This window comes from Musca autumnalis, unplaced genomic scaffold (genome assembly GCF_047663935.1).
Source record: "Musca autumnalis isolate F117 unplaced genomic scaffold, ASM4766393v1 scaffold_1, whole genome shotgun sequence".
In the NCBI taxonomy this organism is placed as follows: Eukaryota; Metazoa; Arthropoda; class Insecta; order Diptera; family Muscidae; genus Musca; species Musca autumnalis.
This window is the reverse complement of record NW_027411644.1, coordinates 266,193,535-266,217,201: the sequence shown is the minus strand read 5'-3', so window position 1 is coordinate 266,217,201 and position 23,667 is coordinate 266,193,535. Positions and strand designations below refer to the sequence as shown.

At 38.9% G+C, this 23,667-nt stretch overlaps 1 protein-coding gene across 7 annotated transcripts in view; it reads left to right on the top strand.

Moving 5' to 3' along the window:
• The first annotated feature begins 21,704 nt into the window (after nt 1–21,704).
• LOC141389512 (uncharacterized) overlaps nt 21,705–23,667 on the top strand; it is a 193,195-nt gene continuing 191,232 nt past the window's right edge. For 2 of the 7 annotated variants that reach the window (XM_073961112.1, XM_073961110.1), the window contains exon 1: nt 21,721–22,393. The gene's annotated coding sequence lies outside the window, so the exon portion shown is untranslated. Of the gene's footprint in view, nt 22,420–23,667 lie in introns of all 7 variants that reach the window. The other 5 variants (XM_073961114.1, XM_073961113.1, XM_073961116.1 and 2 more) reach the window with 4 other exon arrangements.

Here is a 23,667-nt window from a genome sequence, read left to right as displayed (position 1 = left end):
GCCTTGGACATCCTTAGAGTACTTATCCAGGTCTCTAAGCCAGGAATCCTTGCATCCTTGCCTATCTTTTGATCCTTGAATATCCTTTGATCCTAGCATATCCTTTGATCCTGACATATCCTTTGATCCTTGCATATCCTTTGATCCTTACATATCCTTTGGTCCTAGCATATCCTTTGATCCTTACATATCCTTTGATCCTAGCATATCCTTTGATCCTTACATATCCTTTGATCCTTGAATACCCTGGTAGTGCTTGAGTACTTATTAAGGTCTCTTGCAACCGTAGCCTTTGATTATCCTTGTAGTGCTTGAGTACTTATTAAGGTCTCTTGCAATCGTAGCCTTGAATATCCTAGTAGTGCTTGAGTACTTATTAAGGTCTCTTGCAACCGTAGACTTGAATATCCTTGTAGTGCTTGAGTACTTATTAAGGTCTCTTGCAACCGTAGCCTTTGATTATCCTTGTAGTGCTTGAGTACTTATTAAGGTCTCTTGCAACCGTAGCCTTTGATTATCCTTGTAGTGCTTGAGTACTTATTAAGGTCTCTTGCAACCGTAGCCTTTGATTATCCTTGTAGTGCTTGAGTACTTATTAAGGTCTCTTGCAACCGTAGCCTTGATTATCCTTGTAGTGCTTGAGTACTTATTGAGGTCTCCTGCAATCGTAGCCTTGAATATCCTTGTAGTGCTTGAGTACTTATTAAGGTCTCTTGCAACCGTAGCCTTGATTATCCTTGTAGTGCTTGAGTACTTATTAAGGTCTCTTGCAACCGTAGCCTTGATTATCCTTGTAGTGCTTGAGTACTTATTAAGGTCTCTTGCAACCGTAGCCTTTGATTATCCTTGTAGTGCTTGAGTACTTATTAAGGTCTCTTGCAACCGTAGCCTTGATTATCCTTGTAGTGCTTGAGTACTTATTAAGGTCTCTTGCAATCGTAGCCTTGAATATCCTTGTAGTGCTTGAGTACTTATTAAGGTCTCTTGCAACCGTAGCCTTTGATTATCCTTGTAGTGCTTGAGTACTTATTAAGGTCTCTTGCAACCGTAGCCTTTGATTATCCTTGTAGTGCTTGAGTACTTATTAAGGTCTCTTGCAACCGTAGCCTTTGATTATCCTTGTAGTGCTTGAGTACTTATTAAGGTCTCTTGCAGCCGTAGCTTTGAAAATCCTTGTAGGTCCTGCGTGAGTACTTATCCAGGTCTCTCGCATATCAGCTGATCTTTTAGCCTTAGACGATCCATCCCATATCCCCGAGATCCAGAGTACTTATCCAGGTCTCTGGCCTGTTAATCCCCGACTCTCCTGGCTTATCGAGTACTTATCCAGGTCTCGAAGTGATGAACTTGGTGGCTTAGAATTCTTGTGCGGACTGAGGACCGAATTATCACTTTATTTATATTAAGTAGACTAAGATAACTTTAAAGAGAAACGCTCTATTTACGAGCAGTAGATTAAGTTAACTCTAAAGAGAAACGCTCTATTTACGAGCACAATAAAAGTGCATTGAACGGTAACAACTGTCTTTTCCTTTCTGTCTCAAACAAATAAATTTTCTGTAAGGATCCTTGGACCCCGACTAGCTACTCTAGCCATAGGGGGAAAACCCGCCGTTACAGTGGCGCCCGAGCAGGGACAGAAAGGTTTAGACAGTGTGTGTAGAGATAAGTGGTTAAGTGAAGTGACAAAGTGAGTAAACAAAGTGAAACAGAGATAATATGGCGTTAGAGATCCGCGTGTCCTGGGCATACAGCCTCCGCAAGGAAGAACTCAATAAATACCTGGCGGAATTCAAGTGCGAAGTAGAGGGAACGGTGGAAGAGCAACGGAAGAGATTCGCCGCGTTCCTTGGCCAATTACACGACGCAGAAGTCACAAAAAGGTTGCTAGAACTCCAAGCCGTCCACGAGAAAGAGTCGAAAGTGGCATCCCCGCGGACGCTAAGTGAGACAGATGGCGCTGAGGCCCCGCGTTTAGAGCTGCCTACCACAAAAGCAAAAAAGACACTTGACCTTCAGAGCACAGCTGAGCAAGTTCGGAAGTGGGGCGTTAGTTTCACAGGTGAGAGCAAGCCCTTCGAATTCGTAGAGAGGTTAGAAGAACGTGCCGAAATGTATATAATACCTAAAAAGGACCTGATCAAGATGATGCCGGAAGTTCTCCACGGACGGGCGTTGATGTGGTTCAGGAATAACCGTAAGCCGTGGCAATCGTGGGATTCGTTCAAAAAGGACTTTCTGAAATTCTTTCTCCCGCCGAGATTCCTTGAAAATTTGGAAGATGAAATCCGGCAACGAAAGCAGAAGCCCCGGGAATTATTCAAGGACTATATGTTGGCCATGCAGGATCTCATGCGTCACAGTAGACACACTGAACAACAAAAGGTGGAACGAATTTTTCAAAACGCATCTCCAGAATACATGTGGTACATACGGCGAAAGGACTTCACCGACCTGGCAGGCCTACTGGAAATGGCCGAAGACCTGGAGAGTATACCAGCCATGCCAAGCGTTCCCAGAGACCACCACCGAAGAATTGAGCAAGAGAGCCCAAGAGAAACCCCGAGCAAACAATTAACCCTACCACGGCCTGTCGAAGGTGCGGACAGGAGGGACACTTCGCCACTGGCTGTCGTAATCCCCAAATACTCTTTTGTTGGGAATGCGGTCGGAGAGGTGTCCGAACGATCCAGTGCTGTCGACAGCGAGCGGGAAACGGGCAACGAGCCCCCAGAGAGGTAGGAAATGCGGGCTCCAAGACAAGATATCCTACCACAGAGGGACCACTCTCGAATTCCAAGACTCACGTTTAGTAGCGAATATCTCCATTAGAGAACGCCTTTGGTCAGCAACGGTCGATACGGGAGCCACGAAGTGCTTTGTCAGCGAATCCTGTGCACACGCAATAGATCCCGATGGAGTTAAGACAACCCGAAGCACTACCATTAGCTTAGCCGACGGTTCCAGACGACAAATCCACCAAAGCCTGCTCGTGGAGGTAATATTCGGAAGGTGCCGTCTCAACATTGAATTCTTAGTATTACCAGATGCAAGCGAGGACATAATACTGGGGCTGGATTTTCTTCTGCAGAGCCAAACCAAAATAGTATGCGCCGGACTGAGCTGTGTCCTCCCGATCCCCGAAGAAACAACACCAGGAATCTTAAGATGTCGACACCTCACCATTACATCCGATCAGTCCGAGTCAGATGAAGATAAGAACAGCCCTAACACGGAAGCGGCCGAGACACAGCAGCAGAGTCCACCACCCACAGTGACTGTTTCGAACATAATCGATCAAGAGAGAGTAAATACTTTCCTAAATGAAGAGCTCCAAAAATTCAGTGAATTGCACGGTGTTTCCACAGTCGCTACTCATAGGATCGTGATGAATGACGATCGACCTTTTAAGCTACGATACGCAGCGAGAAATCCGGCAATGCAAGCTATTATTCACGAGAAGGTCAACGAACTACTGGCAAAAGGCTTTATTGAACCATCGAGAAGTCCTTATAACTCTCCTATCACCTTAGCACGGAAGAAGAACGGCACGTGGAGACTCTGTATGGATTTTCGTCACCTGAACAGTAAATCGAGTCCCGATGCCTACCCCTTGCCCAGGATTTCATCCATTCTTGACCGCCTAAGAGAAGCCAACTATGTGAGTAGCCTAGATCTAAAGGACGGGTATTGGCAAATACCGTTGGAAATGTCCAGCCGAAAGTACACGGCATTTACAGTACCTGGTAGAGGATTGTACCAGTGGTGTGTAATGCCATTCGGCCTGCACTCGGCTCCAGCAACGTTCCAACGCGCACTTGACACAGTAATCGGGGCCGATATGGAACCACACGCTTTTGCTTACTTGGACGACATCATCGTCATAGGTCGGACCTTGGAGGAACATCTGGAAAACTTAAAAGAGGTGTTCCGTAGACTGAGAAGCGTCAACCTTAGAATCAACCCAGACAAGTGTGAGTTTTTCAAGAAGGAGACAAAATATCTTGGTCATGTGGTGAGCGCTCAGGGTATCCACACAGATCCTGACAAGATAGCAGCGATAAGAGATCTACCAGCACCAACGAGCCTTAAGGAACTGCGTCGATTCCTCGGGATTGTCTCATGGTACAGACGATTCGTCCCGGAATTCGCGACAATAGCCCATCCTCTAACGTCCATGTTAAAGAAAGGGAAACACTGGCGGTGGACGGAAGATCAGCAAACGGTCTTCGAAATCCTGAAACTACGACTGACTGAAGCACCTGTTTTAGCGTGTCCTGATTTTTCTGTACCATTCACCCTGCAAACCGATGCTAGTGACAACGGATTAGGCGCCGTTTTGACACAAGTCCTCGACGGGAGCGAAAGAGTCATTGCGTACGCTAGCCGAGTCTTAAATGGAGCCGAGAAAAACTACTCCGCTACGGAGAAAGAGTGCCTAGCAATTATTTGGGGAATACGAAAGATGCGTCCTTACCTGGAGGGTTACCACTTTAATGTGATCACCGATCACCTTTCCTTGAAGTGGCTCAACTCCATTGAGAACCCTACCGGAAGACTGGCTCGATGGGCCCTTGAACTCCAGCAATTTAAATTCTCGATCCAGTATCGCAAAGGACGGAATAATATCATAGCTGACGCACTATCCCGTCAACCCCTGGAATATCTCAGAAAGGCTACCGTGGAGTCGAACGACTGCCCCTGGATCGCGAAGAAGATGGCGGCCATGAAAGAGAATCCGGAAAAATTTTCCGACTATGCGGTGGTGGATCACCAGTTGTTCCGACATATCGCAGGGAACAAACATGACGAGGATTGTGCACCCTGGAAGCTCTGCGTTCCCACATCTCAACGAGAGAGGGTGTTGCGGGAAAACCATAGCCAGGTAGCAGCAGGACACATGGGAATACGTAAAACGATAAACCGAATTTGCAGCAGATATTACTGGCCGGGCATGTCGAGAGATATAACCAAATTTGTGAGAAGTTGTGAATCCTGCCAAAAATTCAAACCCTATCAGGTTGCTCCAGCGGGAGAGATGCTGGTGTCTGTACCCGAAGAACCATGGGCAACAGTTTGTACAGACTACGTGGGGCCCCTGCCGAGGACGAAACACGGAAACACGATGCTCTTGGTATTCTTTGATCGTTTCTCCAAATGGGTTGAGCTGGTACCACAGAGGAGAGCCACCGCAGAGGGTGTTGTTAAGGCTTTTCGGGAGAGAATTCTCGCTCGGTTTGGTACACCGAAGGTCCTCATTTCGGACAACGGAAGCCAGTTCACCAGTAAGGTACTTAAGAAATACTTGCGAGAGATAGGGGTTCATCACCAATTGACGGCACCGTACTGTCCACAAGAAAACCCTACTGAGAGAGCCAATAGGACTATCAAAACAATGATCCCTCAAATAAGCCAAAATAAGCACAACAGGTGGGATGACTACCTTCCAGAAATCTCCCTGGCTATCAACACTGCCACCTCAGAGTCCACAGGATATAGCCCAGCGTATCTTACTCAATGTCGCGAACCGAGACTCCCTACCTCTCTGTATGACGAAGCAGTCCTTGGTACGGGAAACACAAAGAAGACACCGGAGGAACGGGAATCTGACCTACAGGAGGTATTTACAATAGTACGGAACCAGCTTAGCCGAGCCGCAGAGGAACAACGTAGGCACTATAATCTTCGCCGCCGTCCTTGGAAACCTATTGTCGGAGAACGTGTTTTGGTGAAACAACACCCACAGTCAAAGGCAATCGACCAATTCGCAGCCAAACTCGCCCCTAAGTATGATGGGTCATTCTCTGTCATTGAATTCATTTCCCCCGTGATCGTCAGGTTGAAAGGACAAGACGATCGCTCGACCAAAGTAGCTCATCTTAGCGAGCTAAAACCATTCATCACAAGCTAATTTACGTTTCTTTTATCTCTTTCACCGTTTTAACCATAAGACCTTAAAAACCCCCACCCCACGAAGGGGAGAAGTGTAACGACCAAAAATCCCGGTGGTCATTTTTGGTCACACCTAAAACTGTCTACATAACCCAGTATCATCATACCCCTTCATAAATGATAGCCACTATTTGCCTTAACAATAAAACTATTTGCTTCTCTTCTGGTGGGCATCACTACCTGTAGCGTTGTTATTGTAGTAACAAATTTTGGTAAACAAGTTACCGTTACTCCATCGCCAGATCCCACAGCATCATCACAACAACATCGGCTCATCACTGCCATTGGTGGAGATGATCACTTGCTATGTTGTTGTGATGACAAATTGGAGTAAACAAGTTCCCGTTACTCCAATAAGAAAACACGTGGTGGGAGCTAGTATAAAAGGGGCGACCGAAATTAGAATTGGGACAGTCAGTAACAGACCAGCAAAGCGAGCACATCATTCGACGGTAAGTAACCCATTCAGAAGATTAGCCTTGGACATCCTTAGAGTACTTATCCAGGTCTCTAAGCCAGGAATCCTTGCATCCTTGCCTATCTTTTGATCCTTGAATATCCTTTGATCCTAGCATATCCTTTGATCCTGACATATCCTTTGATCCTTGCATATCCTTTGATCCTTACATATCCTTTGGTCCTAGCATATCCTTTGATCCTTACATATCCTTTGATCCTAGCATATCCTTTGATCCTTACATATCCTTTGATCCTTGAATACCCTGGTAGTGCTTGAGTACTTATTAAGGTCTCTTGCAACCGTAGCCTTTGATTATCCTTGTAGTGCTTGAGTACTTATTAAGGTCTCTTGCAATCGTAGCCTTGAATATCCTAGTAGTGCTTGAGTACTTATTAAGGTCTCTTGCAACCGTAGACTTGAATATCCTTGTAGTGCTTGAGTACTTATTAAGGTCTCTTGCAACCGTAGCCTTTGATTATCCTTGTAGTGCTTGAGTACTTATTAAGGTCTCTTGCAACCGTAGCCTTTGATTATCCTTGTAGTGCTTGAGTACTTATTAAGGTCTCTTGCAACCGTAGCCTTTGATTATCCTTGTAGTGCTTGAGTACTTATTAAGGTCTCTTGCAACCGTAGCCTTGATTATCCTTGTAGTGCTTGAGTACTTATTGAGGTCTCCTGCAATCGTAGCCTTGAATATCCTTGTAATGCTTGAGTACTTATTAAGGTCTCTTGCAACCGTAGCCTTGATTATCCTTGTAGTGCTTGAGTACTTATTAAGGTCTCTTGCAACCGTAGCCTTGATTATCCTTGTAGTGCTTGAGTACTTATTAAGGTCTCTTGCAATCGTAGCCTTGAATATCCTTGTAGTGCTTGAGTACTTATTAAGGTCTCTTGCAACCGTAGCCTTTGATTATCCTTGTAGTGCTTGAGTACTTATTAAGGTCTCTTGCAACCGTAGCCTTTGATTATCCTTGTAGTGCTTGAGTACTTATTAAGGTCTCTTGCAACCGTAGCCTTTGATTATCCTTGTAGTGCTTGAGTACTTATTAAGGTCTCTTGCAGCCGTAGCTTTGAAAATCCTTGTAGGTCCTGCGTGAGTACTTATCCAGGTCTCTCGCATATCAGCTGATCTTTTAGCCTTAGACGATCCATCCCATATCCCCGAGATCCAGAGTACTTATCCAGGTCTCTGGCCTGTTAATCCCCGACTCTCCTGGCTTATCGAGTACTTATCCAGGTCTCGAAGTGATGAACTTGGTGGCTTAGAATTCTTGTGCGGACTGAGGACCGAATTATCACTTTATTTATATTAAGTAGACTAAGATAACTTTAAAGAGAAACGCTCTATTTACGAGCAGTAGATTAAGTTAACTCTAAAGAGAAACGCTCTATTTACGAGCACAATAAAAGTGCATTGAACGGTAACAACTGTCTTTTCCTTTCTGTCTCAAACAAATAAATTTTCTGTAAGGATCCTTGGACCCCGACTAGCTACTCTAGCCATAGGGGGAAAACCCGCCGTTACAGTTTTACAGTCAGTGCATTGTCTCAATATAAACTTCTATATCTCAAAAACGGTAAAACCTACGAATATATCATAAAGGTCAATCTTGTAGAGAATTTTCACAGCTACATCATTTTCCATAGGCCCATTAACATAGGATTCGCGGTTTCCAAGCAAAATCGTGAAGACCTAAAGAACCCATAAAAATGTGAACTTAAATCGCAATTTTTTTGAAAATCTCTCCGGCAATTTTTTTGTTTCTTGATATTTCTCATCTATGAGCATTCTAGTTTCAGAATCTGCAAAAACTTCCCAGGTGTAAGCACCTTCCATTTAAATTTGGTTAAGGCACACCGTGAATATTTTACCAATTCTGAAAAAATCTAAATTGTTAATTGTTTGTTAGGTTTGCGATTGTAAAATGCGAATCAGGTTTGTTGACGGTAGACATCCTGGTTCAACTCAATAGTTCATTAAAGCAAATGATCGCGGCAGACTTCGGGCCCAAATAAAATTAAAATTTGTTTCAATAAATATAATTAAACTTATTTTAGGAGACGCCGGATTTCCTTTGGAACCACAACTAATGACGCCTTACCGCTCAGCAGACCCTCATTCACCAGAGGGTAAATACAGTACCGTGCATTCCAGAGCAAGAAACGTAATCGAACGCACTAATGGGGTTCTAAAATCTTTCTGCACTATTCACCACAAAAGTGCACATCTATAACTAATAAATGTTGTGCATTATACAATATAGGCCGACAATACAAAGCTGATTGGGAAAATATTCCTGAAGAATTAGACGAGCCAAATATAACAAATCAACGTGAAAGAGATAATGCTATTGCCTTGGATATAAGACAATCAATAACACAATGTTTAAATTAATAGAATTCAAATGTAAACGTAAGTTTATTTCAGTTTCTTAAAATCTAAAGAATAACGTATTTATTTCATTTAAGGTATTTCAATTCAGCACGCGTTTTGTAAATGACATAATGGAATTAAAAAATAAATAAAAAAGCTTAAATGTTTAAATTATAAAGCGTTCAATTGCTTCAATTGCTAGAAGTTCCAGTTTGGTTTTTTTAATTTTAATATTAATTCCACGGCATAAGCTTCATATTTTCTCTTTTTCATATCTCTAAGTTCTTTTAAACGTTTTTTGTTTCTGTTAAAATGTCATTTTGTTTGTTAAATAAAAGCACTTTCAAGAGAGGTTAGAGATTTTAAAAGTTCGTTTTAAGTTGCGGTTTGCTCCTTAAAAAAGTCGATCTTTTGGTCTTGCGGGTTTATTTTGTTTCCTGCGAGTGGAGAATACGTTGTCAATATCTACTTCATTTTAATATTTTCACTGTTATTATCATCCCATGTCCCTTCAATTCCGTAGATTGTACCTGCAGGATTTGAAACCATATAAATTTGCAATAAGTCTGCTACCGCTTGCTCCATTGACGACAAAGATATTTCTTGTGATGGTCCACCTCCTGTAGCTGTAATGTTCTTCTTATTTTGAGACATTTTTTCTTTGCTTTGGATTTAAAAATGAGTCCACACTCTGTGCCATTCATCTGGTGTACGGGTTGGTGGACCACAACATCCGTCCACACCTCTTCAAAAGTGGCTTTAGTTTCGCCAAAAAGTCGGACTCCACGAGCTACGTTTGGATGGGCTTCCATTTTTTCAACCAGCATTTCAAATTGATGTCTTGTAGTAATTTTTACCATTATAAGTACTGAAACGCGAAAAAACGTATATAATATTAAATAAATTCACTTAAAATAAATTGAAACTTACGTTTCAATTTTTCGTTTTTATTCGTTGTTAAAAATGCACGGCGACAGCTAATTTTTTGTCGCCGGAAAATGAACGTTACGGCGACAAAATTTGACGGCGTCAGGCGAATATTGCCATACGGAATCGAACATTTTCATCTGGCAACGCGACACAACTCGCGTCGCAATACAGAATCGACCCATAAGTTTATAGAATCCAAAATGTTCAATGATACCACCCGTTATAACTTCAATAGATGAGTATCCATCATTCTGATCTGGACCCAATCCCTACGATCTTATGATTTTCGGGACCCAGACTTCTGACCTTTGCTAATAAATGATGCAACTGCACTCTAAACTTTGAATTTTTTTTTAAATGACAACTAAAATGTTAAGAAATGTCCACTACTTTTGAAGTTTTTGACCCTTGGACCCATGTCCATGCTTCTCCTGTACGTCCCGCCACTCCCACGAAGAAGTGTGAATGCCTGATATCAGTTTCAAATTTTTATTTACTTTTAATATCCACAAAACAAAAACAAATGATTTGAAACATATAAAAAAATGATATTTTACAAAATTGAACATTGGTGGCGTTTTTATTGGGATAGCTTTTACAACTTTGATTTTTCCAAATAGTCTGGCTTAATCCCATTGTTGTTGTTTTAATATTTAAAACAACTAATTTATTAGTGGAGAAGGTTTGGTATTGTTCGCCAAGGGGTAAGGCAGGGAAAACTAGTTTCGATCCTCGCCACAGGATCTCATCAGTTCCCTTGTTTCTTGTTTGTGGATTTTCTCCACCGAAGTTATTTTTCAATAACTTTTTCAACAAAAAGCTTTTTATACCCAAACATCAATTGTCAGCTCGAAGTATAAAGGTGAACCAAGAAAAAACTTCAATGAGAAGTTTTTCTTTGGCAACCTCACACAACCCCGACGAAAGTGTTTGCAAAACAAAGCAAACCTTCTATTATGTGTTTTTGATTTTCAACAATTGCACATGGCAAAATGTTGTTGGTAGCTTATACCAACCATACACAAACCGTGCCAGTGTTTCTCGAAACTAGTCTTCCCTGCCTTACCCCTTGGCGAACAATGCCAAACCTTCTCCACTAATAAATTAGTGGTTTTTAATATTAAAACAACAACAATGGGATTAAGCCAGACTATTTGGAAAAATCAACGTTTTACAATATATTGAAGATTTTTGCATCGCATTTGGTTCAGTTGAATATGTTTTGACCATTAAATTTAAAAAAAAATATTTTAAATAAAATTTTCTACAAAGTGCAATTTCGTTGCAAATATATTGGCATTAATGAAAAGGCCAGGAGTACACATCTCATAATCAGTGCGCTTATAAAGGGAAATAGCTACCAAGGATAAATTTCCGTAGAAACTAGAAGTTTTCATATTTTTATGTAAATGTTTGATCCGTTGGCTTCATCCGATTGTCATCCATTATTTCATTTCATTATTTCTGAACTACATTAGCTGCTTTTCTGGCAATATTAATAGATATGGAAAAAAGTGACATAATACCATTTTCCTTCTCTCATAGGACGTGTTTTCTTGTACTTTCATTCTGTAACAAAAACACGGTTTTCATAAAAAGTAGATCTACGTCCTTTTCTTCGAGGCAGTTAATAATAATAAATAGTACGCGATAACATATATTTAAGCATATATTAACAATTTTAATATGAAGGGAAACAAAAATGTTTGATAAGCTTAAAATGTATTTTTAATATCCCTCGATAATCCGGACACCACATATTTTGGACACCACAAATCTCGAAAATCCGGACTTTTTTGCGCTCGGATTGCAGCGTTGTCCGGATTAACGATTGTCTAGATTATCGATGTTATACTGTATTTGCCTCATAGACTTACATATATTCCCCCTTCTTTCATTTCATTCAAATTATATGCAATTGTTAAAAGTACTTCTAAAAATAGCAACAACAAAATACCAATTTCATTTCAAACGACTTTAAACACTTTTACATCAAATAAATACATCACTTTCTTAGCACACAAAAACGCTCATGAACACAGACAATATAGACAAACGCACACACTCACTACCTCTTATATGAATGTATGTTAAGCATTTAAGAAGCTTTTCCTTTCATTTATTGTGCAAATATTCTTTAATGAACGTATTTTACCAACACCATCATTGACAACGCTTGCAGCGGATTTCGGTTTATTTTCGTAAAACACCTACCTTCCGCTCATCCGCTTATAGTATATAGTAGTTTACAGCTGGTTGTTTTTTTTTTTGCTTCGTTAATGCATCGCTCTCACATTGTCCTTAATAGCGGAAGGACAACATAGCTCTCCTATTTGGTTTCCGGTTGCATTACAGCTGTTGTATGTATTTTATTTTCGTTTTGTTTTTCAAATGTGTACACATTCAGCAGTGTCCGTTTGTCATGAACATTCCCCTCGGCATTTTTGCATTTTTTGTTTACTTTTTTCTGTTTATTTTTTGTTATGCGCATTAATGAGAAGAAAAGTACATATACCATGAAAGAGAGCATGCTAGAAGCTTTTGAGTAAAATGCCGGTATTTGTTTTTCTCTCAGTCGTATAGTGTATATTAAGAAAACAGGGTAGTTCAGATATTGTAAAAAGGAAAATCAATTATATATGGGATACTCCATGTAAAATTTACTAGAGACTTATTAGGAGGGTTATACTTAAGCTTGGGGGATTTCTGAGTGAAATCGATCACTTTTTCAAAAAGTGGTTTTTAATTTCCTTTAGCTTTGCAGTGTTGATGCTGCTTCTGAGCAAAATTTTTCAGTATATTTTTAGTTTCTTTTTGACTAACAGTTCCAGAGATATCGCGGCTTGAAAATGCCGAATTCAGTAAAAACTATATGCAAATAAATACTCATAACTTCTTTAATATTGGTCCAAAAGAAAAAAAAACTTTGTTGTCCTTCTTTTTTTTATCAGTTATCTAATAAAAACAAGTGAGAAAAGACTATAATCGGTACGGGGCCGACTACACCACTACCTCTGTGCATTATCTTTTCACTTGAAAACATTTCTTTTAGGGAGATACGAAAGTTTTCACTTATCTGGCTTTTATACCAAATGACTTAAGTCGAACTGAACCAAAATAATTAATATTTAATTTTATATTTGACTACTATCGACATCACCAACATCAATATGGTTCTATCTCTATGAGAAAGCTTCGTGATGATCCGATCAAAATTCCGACCTGTAGTGTGATTGCAGAAAAAGTGGAAAAAGGGATGTATTACCGACTATTGCGATATCTCTATTATTTTACCACCTACGTCAACCTACTTTGCATAATTTTAAAGATGGGATTTTCTACTTTCTCATATTTTCTACTTTGATTGTCAGGTTCTGTTTTTGGTATACCCCATATAGAAGCTGAGATATTCGCTTTGGAAAAAAAATTGTCTTTTTATCCAAATAAGTTTTTTGCCCATTCCGGCCCTAAATATTATCCGACCATCACCAAAATCAATAGGCTTCTTCCTCTGTGAGACCCCCATTAACCCTCATAATTTCGTGACTATCCGATCAAAATTGCGACCTGTAGCGTGATTTCCAAAAAATTGATAAATGGGATGTATTACCGACTATTGCGATAGTTTGCATCATTGTAAAGATGGGATCTTCTTCTTTCATAGTCAGGCTTTGCTTTTGGAAAGTCCCCAACCAAAGCTGTGATATTCGTCATTATAATTAAAATCGCAAAACTGAAAATTTGGGTTTTATTTGTGACTATTGTCATATCTTCGTTGTTTGATCACCTTCGAGAACCTACTTTACATCTTTAGAAAGGTGATATTTTCTACTTTCATTGTCAGGTTGTACTTTTGGTATACCCCGTACAGAAGCTGAGATTTTCGCTTTGGAAGAAAACGTTGTCTTTTTATCCACATAAGCTTTTTGCCCATTGCGACCCCTAAATATTATCCGACCATCACCAAAATCAATAGGCTTCTTCCCCTCCGGGACCCCCATCAACATCCGAAATTTCGTGACGATCCGATCAAAATTGCGACCTGTAGCGTGATTACAAGGTTTAGATGGACAGACGGACACACATAGCCAGATCGACTCAGCTCGTCGAGGCATTCATTTTGGTATATATATGTATGGGTCTACGACCATTATTTCGATGCGTTACAAACCAACTTATAATACCCTCCCCACATAGTGGTGTAGGGTATAAATAGAAAAAAATTTGCACAGTGGGCTTGGATGCAATTTTCGCGTTCCTCTCGATAGGAAAATTATATCAGGAAACATGGACTTGCCCACGAAAAACATTATATCGCTATAAACAGGCTACTAGGAGAACCTTCGGTAAAAATGTGGATAGGATCCTCGCACAGACCCTTAACCGCAATTAAACAAAAATGTTGGTAATTTGTGTGGGTGGTACCCTAAGGAATGGACCGATAGGGCCCACTTTTGAACATAAACTAAGTTTGGACCAAATATTTCGTGTCAAAAGTTTGGACCAAATCGGTTGCTGAGATATTAAGCTTACCATTATAGCGCATATTTTCGAACTTTTGTGGGGAAGGTACCGGCAGGAGTGGACCTATAAGCACCATGTTCGAATTTCATCTAATATTCTAAGAAATATTACAATATCCAAAGTGTGGACGAACGCATTATTCGGTTCGAACTCTCCAGCCAAAACTTTCGGGTCGTATGGGGGCCAGTGAATACAAGTTGCTACAACAAAAATCAAAGCGATTCGAGAGCAGGTCCTAAACTGACAAAGTGTGGACTAACGTAGTTTTTGGATTCCGGAGTTGTCGTGCGCACCAGCCACTACACATGCTAGCCGTAGTGTTTTTTTTACAATTTTCCGGCCATTTTCTCAAGAAGTACAGACTTGCCGCTGTACCATCGAACTTGAACCATAGAACTTGAATTAAATTTTGTACAAACTATTAGTATGGCCAAATTTTGGATCGAAGCGGTTTATCCGTTGAAGAGTTGCCGCGAGCTCCATCCACAACACATGGTGCCATATCGGATTTTTTCAGCTTTCACGCCATTTTCTCAGGAAGTATGCATTCGCCTTTGAAAAAAACTTGCACCGCTGAAATGGGGGCAGCGAATACAAGTAGTTACAACAAAAATCAAAAGGATTCGAGAGTAGGCCTTAAACTGCACTTTTACGAAATTTTGTGTGGGAGGTACCCGAAGGAACGGACCGATATAGTCCATATTCGTTTTTATCTACGTCTCGTAGAAATATTACTATGTCCAAAATTGTGACCCATTCTGTTACTCCCTTCGAGAGTTATCGTGCGCACAATTTCAGCGAAAAATTTCGAACTTTTGTGCGGGAGGTACCTGAAAAGGGACCGATATGGCTAATTTCTTCGAACTTAAACTAAGTTTGGACAAAATATTACGAATCCTAAATTTTGGACCCGATCGGTTGCTTCGTTCGAGAATTATCGTGCGCCCCAACCAGACAGACAAAAGGACATGGTTAAATCGACCCCAAACTGTATGACATGTGTCATCCAAACATACTTAGGTTCTAAATTTTATATAATGGTTTTGGACTCTAAAACCATTATTTCGATTATGACAATTGTTTTTTTAATTTTAATTTTAATTGTTCCACAAACATCCCATACGGGGCAAGGGAGACTTCTCTCATATCAATGAGTGCACCCCGATTCATATTAGCTCAATGATATGGGACCTACTGTTTATCGCCGAGTCCTTAAGACACCACTTTGTAGAGAAGTTTTACATGGCTGAAATACTCAGGAGTTGTCGTCAACATTACTGAGGGGTATTTTGCCACCGTTGAAAATTTTGATGTTGACTGGCCGGGGAATCGAACCCACGACCTTCAGCGTGCATGACGGGTGTGCATACCATTGCACCACGGTGGCAACCAAGCACATTTTGATAGTAAATTTTATTAGTACACATTTTAATTCGCAAAAACTTTGCAGGTGTAATTATCTTCCCTTTAAGGTGGGCTCATCGATTATCAGCCGACAAAGTACGAATAAAGGTTTGACTTGTCCGTAGTCTCGATACCAGTTAGCAAGATCCCAACGCTTAGCAAGATCCCAACGCTTAGCAGGCTCCCAGCTCTTAGCAAGTTCCCAACGCTTACAACCCTCCCATCTTTTAGCAAGCTCCCAGCTCTTAGCAAGTTCCCAACGCTTAAAACCCTCCCAGCAAGCTCCCAGCTCTTAGCACGCCCCAGCTCTTAGCAAGTTCCAAGCTCTTAGCAAGCTCCCAACTCTTAGGAAGCTCCCAGCTCTTGGCAAGCACCAAGCTTTTAGCAAGTGTTTTAAGCAAGCTCTTCGCATGCTCCCAGTTCTCCGCCAGCTCAATACTCTAAGCCAGCTCCCACTAACCGCTCTTTATCCCCACAGCAACGAGCCGAGCCACACAACCGACAACCGCAGAGCCGAGCTTCGAAACCGACGACTGTCGAGACGACAACCACCGTATAGCAACGAACCGAGCCCCACATCCGATTACCTCCGAGTAGAAAGTATCTGAGCACTTCAGAGTCGAGCAACACATCTAATTACCTCTGACCCTATTATCATCGAATCATCATAAACAAACCGCTTATCTTCGAACCGATCTCATAAACCCGCAGTGATAATCCGATCACAAAAACTCACTGAGATTCTGTCTTTCCAATAACAACGTGAATACATAACTTTCTTGTGAGTTTGATGTTCCTAAAGCTTGTGTTAAATTACACTATGCGGCATGAAAATTATTAACCATAATCTGACATCGCAACGTGACAGAGCTACAACTTTGTCTCCGAGAGTTAATCAAAGATTTTAACAGTTTGGCATTAAAGCCTCAAATCTTTGGGGCCCATAGCCGCGAATGTTGATAAGATAGGGAAAAACACACAACTTTAGGTCTTATATCACGCTGGGGTCTCGGAATGCCATCTCAGTCATTGCTGAAAGGTCTTTCTTCGTAAGAACTGCAAACATTTTTTAAAACAAGTAAGAACGGCGTTAAGTTCGGCCGGGCCGAACTTGTTATACCCTCCACCACAAGTTTTATTGAAGTAAAATACAAGTGTATGAAGAAGACTTAATACTAAATTTTAGCAATTTCGGTAAAACAATGTGAGGCACCGTTCTATGGTTTTTAGGCTCAAAGAAGACTAAATACCAAATTTCCTATATTTCCGTAAGATAATGTGGCTAAAACTTAAAAAATACCGAAAATCAAAAAGTACGCAACTATGGGGATATAGGAAGACGTGGACCTATACTGATAATACTCTTCTAGAATATTTTATAACTCTTGGAAGACTAAATATCGAATTTCAGCCATTTCGGTGGGATATTGACGTCACAATCTTCAGTATTACGAAAATCGGGAGGTACCGTTCTAAGGGCGCTATATCGAAACGTGGACCTATACCGACGAATTTTAGTCGGAAATGGGGCAATATGAAAGCGTGGACCTGTACAGAAAAATTTTTGGCGAACAGTTTTGTATATGTAGGCGTGGACCTATACCGACAAATTTAAAGGGGAAGTTTGAGTACCCCCAACGAAGTCTAAATACCAAATTTCAGCCATTTCGGTGGAATATTGAGGCCACAACGTTCAAAATACCGAAATCGGGAGGTACCGTTCTATGGGGGCTATCTGAAGGCATGGACCGATACCGACAAAGTTCTGGGGGAAAGTTTTATACCACTAACGTAGACTAAGTACCAAACTTCAGCCATTTCTGTGTGATAATGAAGCTAAAACCTTCAAAATACCGAAAATCGGGAGGTACCGTTCTATGGGGGCTATACGAAGGCATGAACCGATACCGACAAAATTCCGGGCGAACGTTTTATACCCCTAAAGAAGACTACGTACCCAATTTCAGCCATTTTGGTAGGATAATGAAGTTAAAACCTTTAAAATACCGAAAATCGGGAGGTACCGTTCTATGGGGGCTATATCAAAACGTGGACTGATATATCCCATTTTCAATACCAACCATCCTGCAAGTAATAAAAACTTCTGTACCAAATATTGACTCTCTATCTTTAAACTTGCGAGCTGTATCTTGATTTCAACAGACAGACGGACTGACAGACGACATAGAATTTTATGCTGATCAATAATATATATACTTTATAGGGTCTCCGACGAATATTTCGATGTGTTACAAACGGAATGACAAATTTAATTATACCCTCTATATGGTGGAGGGTATAACAAGTTGAGTTTCTAAGTTATCGGAATATTGAAAATATAATTGGAAGACGTTGTTTTGTATACTTTCCACCATAATATGGAGGGTATAATTAATGTCATACTGTCGAAATATTATTATATATATTAGGGTTATGACTTGTTGAAATTTGTTCTCAAAACTGATTTCCTCTAGTGAGAATGAATGAACTTTTGCCTATTAATGCCTAAAGTAACATTCATTCCATTTTATTATAAAACAAGTTAAAAAGCTTTAAGTTCGGCCGGGCCGAACTTTTTATACCCTCCACCATAAAATACTCTGAGCTAATATGGAATTATTAGTTTTCTTTCTGTTGCGAAAGTACCTATGCACACAATTTGAGCTGGAGAAGTCACTTGACCACTAGAAACCCTAAGTGTCAAATTATAGCCAATTCGGTCGCAACATGTAGCTAAAAACTTCAAAATACCGGAAATCGGACGGTACCACTATATGGGGGCTACAAGAAAACGTGGACCTATGCCGATAATTTATGGTGGTGAAGTTTCTTGGTCATTGGAAACCCTAAATGTCAAATTATTGCTAATTCGGTCTGAAAATGTAGCTAAAAGCGTCAAAATAAGTAAAATCGGGCGGTACCCCTATATGGGGGCTGTACCAAACCCTAAATGCCAAAGTATAGCCATTTCGACCGGATCATGTACCTAAAAACATCAAAAGACCGGAAATCGGGCGGTGCCGCTATATGTGGGCTATAAGGAAACGTGGACCTATGTCCATAACTTTTGGCGGAGAAGTTTCTGCTCACGGGGAACCCTACATGTCGAATTATAGCTAATTCAGTCTAAAAATGTGGCTAAAAACGTCAAAATATCTGAAATCGGGCAGTACCGTTATATGGGGGCTATACCAAACCGTGGACCGATATAGCCCATCTTCGAACTTGATCTAAGTTCAGACTAAAAACACATGTGCCCTGTAGCTCAACTCATTAGGAAGATAGCGTGATTACAACAGACTGACGAACGGACGGACAGGGCTAAATCGACTTAGAATTTTACGCTGATCAAGAATATACATATATACTTTATACGGTCGCAAATGATTATTTCTATGAATTACATACGGAATGACAAACTTAATATGCCCTCCATATTATGGTGGAGGGTATATAAAAGGGGTTCCGCACAAAAAACTTTGAAAAAAAATTGTTGAAAAAATTTTATAAAACAAAAAAATGTTTCTCAAAAAATTATTTCCAGTCGCACGAATGAATGGCCGTTTGCCTATTAATGACTAAAATAACTTTTATTCCATTCAAACATATATATATATATATATATATATATATATATATATATATATATATATATATATATATATATAAATATATATATATATAAATATATATATATATATATATATATATATATATATATATATGAAAAACTTTCCACCAGAAATTGGCCGTATAGGTCCACTCCTTCATATAGCCCCCATTTGAATGTTGTGACCTCAATATCCCAACGAAATGGCTGAAATTGTGTGTAGTCTTCGTTGGTGGTATAAAACTTTCCACCACAAATTTGTGGGTATAGCCCCCCGCAAACACGGTAACGTAGACGAAGAGCTTAGTAGTTAGTAATTGTTCATATTTACTTCAAGACATTTAGTGGTGGAACTTAACGCCGCACTGTGGTTCAGAATCGTTTTTTTTTTCTGGTCAAAACTCTGTTACTTTTGAACGGATAAAGATATTTTCATAATTATTTCTTCTTTCGACAGATAACACTTTCAGCTTTCCGACACACTAAGCCGCCAAATTCGGTCCAGCGGTTGCAGAGGAATTCAAGGTCAAAATTAAAAAAAATCGTGTTTTTTTTTCATATTTTTCATCACAATATGGTTTTTTTTTTATTTTTTCATATGTTGTAACTATTTGAAAATGGTCAAACCCTAATAAAGAAACCATAAAAATACAAAATTTAAAAAAAATTGGAAATTAAAAAAAAAATTGAAAACATTTTTTTTACAAAATTTTTTTCAAACGCTTTTTTCAAAAAATTTAAAATTTTTCCAAAATTGAAAAAATAGTCCTTGGGGTTTCATAAAAATCTTATATTAAAAAAAATGTCAATTTGTGTGAAAAGGCTATATTTTATATGGGAAACGGTATGGAAAAACACAAATTTTAACCCATGTAATTTCAAAAAATTTAAAAAAAGTGTTAAACGCGCAGAACGGGTACAAAACCATATATGGGCTGAAAGAGGACACTCTCGGGCATCATTCTGTGAAAACGGAACTTTGTTCCGAAAGGTTCTAGTCCACTAAACTTGGAATTTCGCTAAAATTTAGTACCTGAGGAAAAATAAAATAAAAAAATAATAGGTCAAATAAGCTCAACTCGAAAGAGAATTAATTAAAAATCACTATAAATGACCTTCGCCTTAATAATGGAAAAATAAAAAATAATTTCAGCATGAGCCAGGCTGGGATTCGAACCTGTGTCTCCCACAACTGAGTGTCAAGGTTGCCGGCGTCTTAGCGTTCTGAGCCACCATGAACTTGTCAAAACTTTAGTAAGCAATAATTGATGATCAAAAATCTTCTGATATAGGAGAGCAATTACTAATGGCGTAGGAATAAAACTTACCTAGTATTTATGAACATTGAAAAAATGGGATTACCAAGCAGGACTGTAGGAAAAGTTTGGTGTTTCAATTAACTGACATAATTTCGCATATGCATTTATCTAATGAAGTGCGATATATATACTAATTCCCATGCTTTGCCTTCGTCTGCCACAAAAACAACATTCAATACGCCTGAAGATAGGCTTAACCACCCGTGAAACGTAGCGTAATGGTTGAATGCGTGGGACGAAAAAGAATTAATTAAAATAGCTCACTTCGTGTAAATGCTACGGTAATTTATTAAAACGACTGTTACATGCAACAATCCTACCTGCTTAACAAAAAACAATGAACACAATATCGGTTATAGTTTCTGAGAAATATCGTTTTTTTCCAAAACTTTGCAAAAATTACGTATTTTATAAAATTGGGAAACATTTTTCGCCATTAGTCGCACGCCACACCTTTTTTTTGTTGTCATCGATTGTTAATTTCTATATGGGATTCGATAGTAAACAATGTTTACTATCGAATCCCATATAGAAATTAACAATCGGTGACAACAAAAAATGGAGGGTTTGGCCAGGAAAATCGATTTCTGAACCACTGTGCGCCGTTCTTACTTGTTTATTTTTGTCATTCGACGCAAAGGTTTACACAGTAGGACGACCAATTGAATGCTGATATATCATAGTAAATTATTAGAAATTTAGGAGACCGAATGTACTAAACTGTTCGTTTGAGAATCTATTCTTAGTTCCGATTATGGAACAAACGATCTACATTGACCAACCATAAAATATGAAAGTATAAACAAATTGTACATGAGACACCCGTTTAAAATGCACTTCTTCAAGAAATTCAGGAGAAACTGAAGTGAAGCAACAGTCTCTGATACACTGACAACAAAATTTCCCTTCATCTATAAATTAAAAGTGGTTGAAGTCCCAACATTTTCCTATATCAAGCAACTCTAACCAACCCTTTGCGGCATCAAAACAAAAACAAACATGTTGAACAATAACAAAATCCACTCTGAACCTCTAAGACAGTCAATGAAAAAGCTTTGGCCTTTGTTGTTGCAGAGCCGATAAAAAGCTCTTAGCGATGCCGATTAAAACGAAGCGAACAAGTGTGTAGACAGGACAACAATTTTTTAGTATTGCAAGTAAATCGAAAGGAATAACAACCAACAAAACGGATAACACGAAAAAATATTCAAATGGAAGAGAAATGAACAAAAATATTTTTTTTTTTTTTGAAAATTGACCACAAATGTCATGAAATAATTTCTAAACGCACAATAATTCAGTGAAAGAAAATAAAAAAAAAAACACATAAACGGATACACCCCTAAATAACAAAAGCAATTAAGCAACCACCATCAACTTCAGTGGATATTTCATTTGAATTTTAAGAGAAAAAGTGCATTAAATCTCCCCCTCGTAATGAAATAAAAAAAAATTGTATGTAATTTCAGTGCAAAGCAGAAAAAGAAAACAAGGAAAAAGGATAATGCACACACACACGTAAAACTGCAACCGGAGCAGTACTACTACAATATACATAGATAAAATAAACCCAAGAACAAAAACAACACTTCAATGAAAATGTAGTTCTACAACATAATGAATACTCCTCTTAGAACCAAGAAGAAAACCAAATCCGTAACATAAAAAATACGCAACGAAAGGCAAAACGCAAAAATAAGGATAACGTAAAATCCATAATAGTGTGCACCAAAGAAAATAAGCAATTCTCGCGAGACAAAATCCATAGTGTATATCGAGCACACGTATACTATTTCGTTCATAGAAAACATCCTTTGCAGGTTTGTTCAAGTCAGTCAAGTTTCTGGTAAAAGTAAAAGTTGTTCATGCTGTATATATTTTGCGAGGAGCTATCAAGAAGAAATGGAGGCTAAACACACACACACTCACATATTGAGCATCCTTGCACAATTTTCTTATAGTTGTCTGTGTCCGTATTTGTGAGAGATTTTTTGTGATATTTTGGTAATAAAAACTCAAATATACGAACGAACACATAAAAACAGTTTTTTGTTTGCCATTCATAATAATACGCAATTTTCTTCTTCTGTATAGCTTCTGTACGTGCGTGGCAAAAACGCGGTGTTAGGATATAAATTACTAACATCAAAGTGAAATGTGTGTCCTTACAAAGTGCTAATTAATTGATGAATTATTAATTATATTGCAAAAGTTACTGCTGAAAACTAATTACATTCACAATATTCCCTTTGGCATAAAAGTGAATAAAATATCACAGCTTTTAATGTTGGTTGTGCGATTGTTGTTTTGTGCTATTCGGTGGAAAATTATCCTTCGGCAGTGTCATTAATTATTCAATTAAATAGATAATGTCTGCAAGTTTTAATATAACTGACATTCGCAACACCACAAATTATCTGTGAAAATTGATTAGTTTGCGGTGTTAATAGTTTAATATCAGTTATATGTAATAATTAGATTCCAGGAAATTAGAGTTTTCTATGAAATTTGGTTTTTATATTTATATTAAAGCAGTCCACGGCTTTGTGGGATGTTTGTTGAAAAGCATTTTTTGCAATTCTTCATATTTCACGATTATTTAAAAAAAGTAAAAAATGTATCAGTCTGCTGTTGTGACAGAAGTATACCTTCAGACTATGACAGTTAAAGACTTCGACATATGGACAAATCCAACACTCGATGAGCGATCAAAACTAATTTTCACATTAAAATTCGTTAACTGAAATTAAAGTTGTGTGTTAGCTGTTAGAACCTTGGTATCTGTTGTAATTAAATCACGAAATATAGCGTAAAAATGTTAAAACGATCCAACAAGTCCAAGACGTTTGTTGTCGTAGAAGAATTGAACTTAACATTAACAGATCACACAAAACAAGAAACATAAATTTTGGTTGGTGTCTCAACAGTGCGAAATATGGGCACTATATCAGAACTTTTTTGCCTACCAAGTTTTAAGGGGTTGTGGCCACTTATTGAACTCCAAAAAACCCATTTTTCATGAATTTTTTACAAGAAATCTAACAACTTTTTAATCGATTTTTTCATCCGCCAGAAATAGGTAAAATGAAAATGC